The sequence below is a fragment of the Cyphomyrmex costatus genome, unplaced genomic scaffold (genome assembly GCF_001594065.2).
Source record: "Cyphomyrmex costatus isolate MS0001 unplaced genomic scaffold, Ccosl1.0 scaffold143, whole genome shotgun sequence".
Taxonomy (NCBI): Eukaryota; Metazoa; Arthropoda; class Insecta; order Hymenoptera; family Formicidae; genus Cyphomyrmex; species Cyphomyrmex costatus.
Window position 1 is genome coordinate 653,859 of NW_017275424.1, and position 8,016 is coordinate 661,874.

Consider the following 8,016-nt stretch of genomic DNA (forward strand, 5'->3'; position numbering starts at 1 on the left):
CCAGACTCTTATTAGAGGGTCACTAGGCTTTTCAAGCCTGTTTATTGGCTGTAAAGCCCATTCTACATTGGTCGTATCGTAGCATCGTAAGCGTCGTGAGACTTCTAATTGACACATCGGATTGGCTGTTGCAACAAATTTGTGACCTGCGACGTCTACGATACGACCAATATAGAATGGGCTTAAAACTTCCTATTAAAACTGTTTGAAACCGATGAAATCCGATAAAAATTTAATGGGAATAAATCAGTCCAATCGGAACAGAAAATTCTATCTATTGAAAACAAATAAGAATTAATAGGATTTCTATCAGGCACTACTTTTATTAAGAATTAACATGCTATTTTCCTAGTACAAGTGTGGTGAACCAATCGGATTCAATCGGCTCAAGTATTAACGTTAAATTTAATAAGAATTAATCGGCAAAGCACATACTTTGTTCAGTAACATTCAATCAGAGAATCAATAGGATATTTAGCCTTTACGAGTTGAATCGGATTTAGCCTTCTTTCTGACGATAACTGACTAATCAGATTTAATTGGTAAAACTTTTTAATCGAGGTTAATGAGATTCAGGGCCAATTTTACCAACGTCGGTTAAGCTAACCGACGTTAATTCCAATGGAATTATCCAATCGCATTTGTCTTTGACCAGAATGAACCAATCACGGTTGACACTTTAACCGTCGGTTAGCTTAGGCTACGTTCCGTTTCAGGCATATGCGCGCATTTTATATAGTGAGCGTCACGTATACTATATGGGAATGCGCGCATATGCGTGAAACGGAACGCAACCTTAACCGACGTTGGTGAAATTGGCCCTTAGGCCCGATTTTTCATTATTTGGTTAACTTGTGGTTAAACTAAACCTGATGTTTTATCCAATGGGCTTCATCTATTGTGATGTCATGGATAAAGCTCATTGGATGAAACATCAGGTTAAGCTTAACCACAAGTTAACCAGATAATGAAAAATCGGGCCTCAATCTGTCTTCCTACAATACATGTTTTATAGGTTTTGTTCAGTAACGCTCTTCTGCCACTATATGTTAATCATTAAAATGAAAAGGTCAAGCCATGTTCAAAAATAGATCCTCGCAAATTAAAAAACCCAACAAATTTAAACCTTTGAAAACTAACCGCAAAAATTTGATCCTTCCTAAATTAAAACGATTATCTAATATAATATATGATGACCACGAAAAGTAACTGATATATTACTAAATGTGCCAGTTCAAAGTGAACGTACATATAACGAATATTTTCTATGTTGAATATGTACCACGAAAAGGAACTGATAATATGTTTTAATTGATTATAATGGATTTTGATCGGTTTTTTTTACGATAAATGGTTAATCAGATTTAATCGGCGATGCATTTCTGTTAGAATTATGCCTATTTCTACCAATGCAGATTAACTTTAATCTCGGTTCAATTTGTTCTTCGTTTCAATTTTTTCTAGTTCTAAAAATTAGAAAATGTTGAACAATAAGTTAAACCGAGATTAAAGTTAATCTGCATTGGTGGAAACAGATATTAGTGAGATTATATCGGTTACTTACGATACCTGTTGAATCAGATTTATAGCGTTTTCCACTGGGAAAACTGGTGCAGCACTAGCGCCGTGCTACCCAATCAGCATACCATATTTAAAAAATATTTCTTAAATATGGTATGCTGATTGGGTAGCACGGTACTAGTGCTGCACCAGTTTTCCCAGTGGAAAACGCTATTAATCGGCGACGCAGTTCAATCGGAATTATGCCCATTTCCACCAATGCAGATTAATTTTAATCTTGGTTCAATTTGCTTTTCATCTTTTTCTAATTCTAAAAATTAGAAAAAGATTAACAGTAAGTTAAACCGAGATTAAAGTTAATCTGCATTGGTGGAAACAGGCATTAGTGAGATTCTATTGCTGGATTCACACTGCATCCGAATTCGTCGTACGACGACTCCGCAACCAATCAGGAAACAAAATTTTGCTTCGTATCGATGATACGATTTTTCTGATTGGTTGCAGAGTTGTCGTACAACGAAAATCGGATGCAGTGTGAATCCAGCATATCGATTCTATCACACTATGAAGTTAATAAGTTTCAATTGGTAAATTCGTCTAACGCCGTATAATGGGATTTTGTTGATTTCTTACGATGTATGCTTAAGGTAATGCTGCATACGGAAAAAAACTATTGGTAAATGGTGAAATGGCCAATAGTAATTTGGCCAATAGTTAGTATTGTTGGTGAATAGTTACTATTGATCATTAGTTACTGTTGGCCAATAGTTACTATTGGTCAATAGTCCCTCGTGAAAAAGGTCAGTTTTCTCTAATTACTGTTAGATTGTTAAATAAGTATTACTAATTAGCATCAATTTTAGAATAAAATCGTGAAAAAAAATTTTCCTTGAGAAAAATTATCCTAAATTCGACAATTAATTTTTTTTCATGATATTTTCCAAACGGTCATCCATCCGAAGTTGTACCACGAACCTCGCTGCTTAACCTTGTTCGGGAACTGTATCGTACGGGAACTGCTGTACTTCGATGACCCACGAATCTGTATATGTCAACGTCTATATAATTGTGATATATCTGTTCAATGGAAATATTAAAAACAGATGGTTTATGTGTTTATATGATAGTGTATGATTAGTGTATATATTATTTCCGCAAGTGTAATGCGCATGACGTATCATTTTTTATCTTTGTTTTTCATCGAATATTAAAAGGATATAATGATACATCAAATAATAATGCACAAATAATAACAAATAATTGATTAAAATCGATTTCTTTATTCAAATTTGTATAAAAATTATTTCCGCAAGTGCAGAAATGTATTAGGCGAATAGTTACTATTGGATCCAATATTATTCAAACTATTGGCACAGTATATACAGTAGCGCAACTCTCCCGATTTTATGTTGTCTAAAATGGAGTGTGCATGCGCGAAATAGGCGAAGTACTAGACTGTGCTCTTTCTCTTTTCATCCTTCTTTCGCTCTGTCAAAACGCACTAGATTAACCTAGATTTATTTGCGTCACACTCCAATGAATGCATTGAAGTGAGTAAGAACTATTGTAGGAGCATGTTGGAGAATGAGACACGAATAAATGTACTAATGCAATAAAATAATCTAAACTTAATGGAAATTAATACAAATAAATTGTAAATATATTGGTAAATAAAGAAATAAATGTAAAATAATTAAGAAAAATATTAAATTATCTGAAAAATATATATTTATGTAGAGAAATATTATATAATTGTAAATTTGTAAATATATGCTATGTATATACATATTATCAGAAAGTTGATATAAAAAAAAATTTATAATATATATTATATATTATATATATAATGTGTGTGCAAAAAAATAAATATAAAATACAACAAATAAAAAATGTAATATATTTAGAAGATAATTTAAATTAATAAATAATATCATATACTGAAATAATTTTGATAATAATTATGCCAAGACATACTATATATTATATATATACTTATACAATAATACAAAAATATTGTATGTTAAAATATTAAAAAAGGGAAATTTTTTATTAATGAATTGTTTAAAGGGAACATTGAATAAAGAGAGAGCAATAAAGAAGGAGAAAATGAGATAGGGCAACCTATTTATTTCGCGCATGCGCATCGTTACTACATATACTGTGCTAGTGCGTTTTGACAGAGCGAAAGAAGGATGAAAAGAGAAAAAGCACAGTCTAGTACTTCGCCTATTTCGCGCATGCGCACTCCATTTTAGGCAACACTAACATCAAAGGTGCCGACAGAGAATTCCATCAAGGCTTTTAGACGACACACATCGACACAGTGTCGAACGCGGTGCTTTCCAACAACGACACGCCACGACACGATTCGACACAGCAGAAAAGCATAGTCGGACACTCTTGGTTATGGTTGCTAATTTTCGGTTGGCGCTTTAGAATATTTACATTTTAAATATATGTACGATATAAGAAGTACGTTCATAAGTCATCTGGATTATTTTAATGTAAAAAATAATATCTACGCATAAGATTATTATCCAACAAGAGACACAGAAGTGACACGGTGTGACACGGCAATCGTTGCATCCTCGTCGTTCGCTAATGTTAAATAAAGATGAGGTGATTGCTGTGTCGTAGATGGAAAGCAACCAGTAACTACTGGAGTCTCAGTAGTAACTACTGGAACACCAATGGTAACTATTGATTCTTAATAGTTTTTTTCCGTGGACCCGCCTGTTTTATCATTACTTACTTAGTTAAAGACTCGTTTCTCTTAATTGCATTTACGGATGGAAAAATCCTTCTGCATAATTAAAGTATCGACAACAATGAATTGCGCTAGCTACATTTCAATACGAAAAACAGAAAAAAAATTTACAGTTTCGTTATCGAAAATCACAGAAGCCGATAACGAAACTGTAAGTTTTTAATTTTCTTCCGTTTTTCGTATTAAAATGCAGCTAGCGCAATTCATTGTTATCGATACTTTAATTATACAGAAGGATTTTTCCATCAGTAAATGCAATTAAGAGAAACGAGTCTTTAACTAAGTAATGATAAAACAGGCACTCCAGCATCCCCTTAAACGGATTTAATCGGTGACGCATTTCAGCTGGAATTAGTTATAGAATTCTATCGGTTACTTACGATACCTGTTGAATCAGGTTTAATCGGCGACGCAGTTCAACTAGAATGTGTTTTGTTATTTTTGCTGTTATTTTGCTTCATAAAACCGCGCGCGCGCGGTTAATTGTCCCATTACCGCGTATATCCCCTTATCGATGCTCTACCGCACATGGCTTCGGACATCACGAGTGGTAGTGGGGAGTAACGTGCTACCCATGGTGGAAGTATACATGGTGTGCTCAGAACTCGTAAACCACGCCCCTTTTCAACGCAGTTGTCACCGAAAAACATAGGGCGGCCAACTTAGAAAGGTTGGCAGTACTGAACTAGTAGTGTCTCTTTTATGCATGCGCCGTGGAGCATCTATCTCAGTCTGTCTTTAGCCGTCTCCTGAAAGAAACGTGCAGGCCTGTTATTTTGAAATTAAAGTGAAAATTTGAAGTAAAATGGTGCGGTGTATTGTTAAAGCGTGTAAGAACACCAACATAACGTGTACTCCGGAGGAAGTAAAGCGGGGAGCACAGACTTTTGCATAACGCATAAAGCATGTGCATAAGGAATTTCATTGGCCCATTTTCTTATGCATGAGTCAATGGATCAATCAAATTCTTTATGTATATGGTTTATGCGTTATGCAAAAGTCTGTGCTCCCCGCTTAAGCTTCCACAAGTTGCCGAATAATGCCATTATGCGTGAAGGGTGGCTTAAAAACATAGGAGGAAGTGTAATTCCATCCAATACTCTAAATGGTAAGTGTTGATAATAGTAATATTTAATAACTTTAAGTCAAATTTATGTCAATGTTTATTTTTACTTCGATTTTGTTGAAACATTATAATATTGTCTTCTTCTGCTACTTTTTTTGAGACTCCAAAAATATACATTTTACTCGTATGCATACATGCACATTGAGTAAAATTGATATAGACAATTTATGTAAAATCTGTAAAGTGTTTTTCTTAATAATGTCTATTACTTATATTAAATTAACTACTAAAACTATCTGAAATATTGGAGTCTACATTCGGCAATGGAAATACAGCTAGTATCGAAGAAGACACCGATTCATGCTGCAATGCACATGTAAGCTTAGTTTATAAGCTTAGCTTATTATGCACATGTGAATATATACATACTTTAATTACAATTATTAGATATTAAAGTAGAGATGTCAATGTTTATATGCATTGTGTGTCTGTGTGTATACATGTGCTGCTTCCTAGTGTGATTTGCAACATAACAGTGCGAAATACCCACTATTCTAGGAATATTTTTTGTGGTGGCAGGATTTCGGCGACAAGAAAAGAGAGAGTCGGGAGATTTTAGAATGAGACAACGCAAAACTAAGCACACCATGTATACTTCCACCATGGTGCTACCACGGAGTAACAAGAAGGAGATCAAGCTCGAGAATAAATATGGGCTCGAAACACGATTTCGGAAAACCCCATGAAAAATCAAGAAGATATGATTTTAGCGCCATCATGGGAAAAGTTGGAAGTATTGACTGTCACGTGACATATATTTTACTTTCTCTAACCTACTACATTTCGATGTGTTGCGATGTTTTTTCCGACAGGTGCGCTCGGATCAGTTCTTCTATACAGCGTTTTTCCGATACCGTGTTTCGAGCCCATCTTTTTCATGGTCGACCGCTTGAGATTGATCTCCTTCTTATTACTCCGTGCGTGCTACGATCGACTCGAATTGGTACGTCCGTCGGCGGAAAATCCGGGCTCTAATAATTATATACCTCTTTGTCCGAATATTTATTTACGATGTCCACATAATTTTTAACTTTCGGCCTTTCTTCTTTTATTAAACATAACATATATATTCCATTTCATCATCACTACTACTTGTTTCTAATAATTCATCTATAATAAATAATTTTAGTCTTTCTTTATCCACCATTTTGTAATTTTTTGCATCCTATAACTAGTTCAGAGTTCTGTTTGTTCGAACACCAAACTGCACTGACAAAAATGTCAGTGCAATATTTTTTGAACTCGTTCGGTTCATTCGGTTGGTTAGAATACAAATTCAGCACTACACTAGGTCAGTTTTCATTTGCCGAATACGGTAATCGAAATTCCAAATGTACTGATACGGTGCGTACATACAATCCGAATACGTGGCACCGAAAAAGTTCGTACTCAGTGCGCACTAGTGCAGTCTACCGAATTAGCCATTAGTCAGTAAAAGACCATTCAGTGTAACATGTTTCCGCGGTGGCTATAGTGTAGTGCAAATTTTATGCATGAAGTGGGATTTTGCTACACGATCTCAAAAGGATGGTGTAGAACCAGTGTAACATTTAAAATTTGAAAATAGAAGTCACCGGCAGCAGGATTAAACACGATAACATGAAGTAGTGTATACTATGGTGTATGTAGTGCAGCACTGGTGCAGCACTTACACGCAATTGATGTAGTGCAAGGTTACACTCATAGCGAAATTAGTCGACTTAGGCCGGAATCAGACTACGCATTGAAAATTGAGATTGGAGATTAAAAATTGAAATTTGACCAATGAGAATAAAAGAATTTTTGCTCCTATTATTTTAATTGGCCAAATTTCAATCTTTCTATCTTTAATCTCAATGTTCAATGCGTAGTCTGATTCCGGCTTTACAAAAAGTCCTACCTAGAGTCCCTATATCAGAGTCTGGCCACTGAGGCCTAGTGAAGAATTAAATGGCGTCTATCACATGACTTGTGTATCATACACGTCCTAGACGTAAACACGGTTGGAAAGATTAATGTATAAAATGATTACCACACAATCTATTATCGAATTAACACAATATTTGATAGTCAAAAGAGATTATAAATATGTTTTAACAAGTCGCTTCACCCAAGATTGTATCGAAAATTTATTTTCGGGAATTAGAGCAAAACATCAAATACCAAATGCATTTTACTGATTACAATTTAAGCAGGACTTAAAAGAACTTCGTATATCTCATTATATTAGACCAAGTAAAAATTCTAATTATAATCAAGACGACAGAGAATTTATTTGTAATTTTTTGAGTAAATCCAAGAAAATTAATTATGAATCATTTCCAGATATTCCAAAACCTAAAACAGATATCCATCTTTCTAATATTCAATTAAACATTTTATACAATATATTGCTGGTTATATTATTCATATAATATTGTTAAAGGTAATGCTGTAATATGCAATTCATGTTTAGATTCTGTTGGATGTCAAAATTATGCAGGTATAAGATATTCAAGATTGGTGCATTAAAAATCTTTTTTTTAAAAAAAACTTTATTCTTTATTAACGAACAAGTTTTTGAATGTATTTTAAAAATGGAAACAATTATTCGTAAATATCTTCCATATTTAAAAAATAGTAA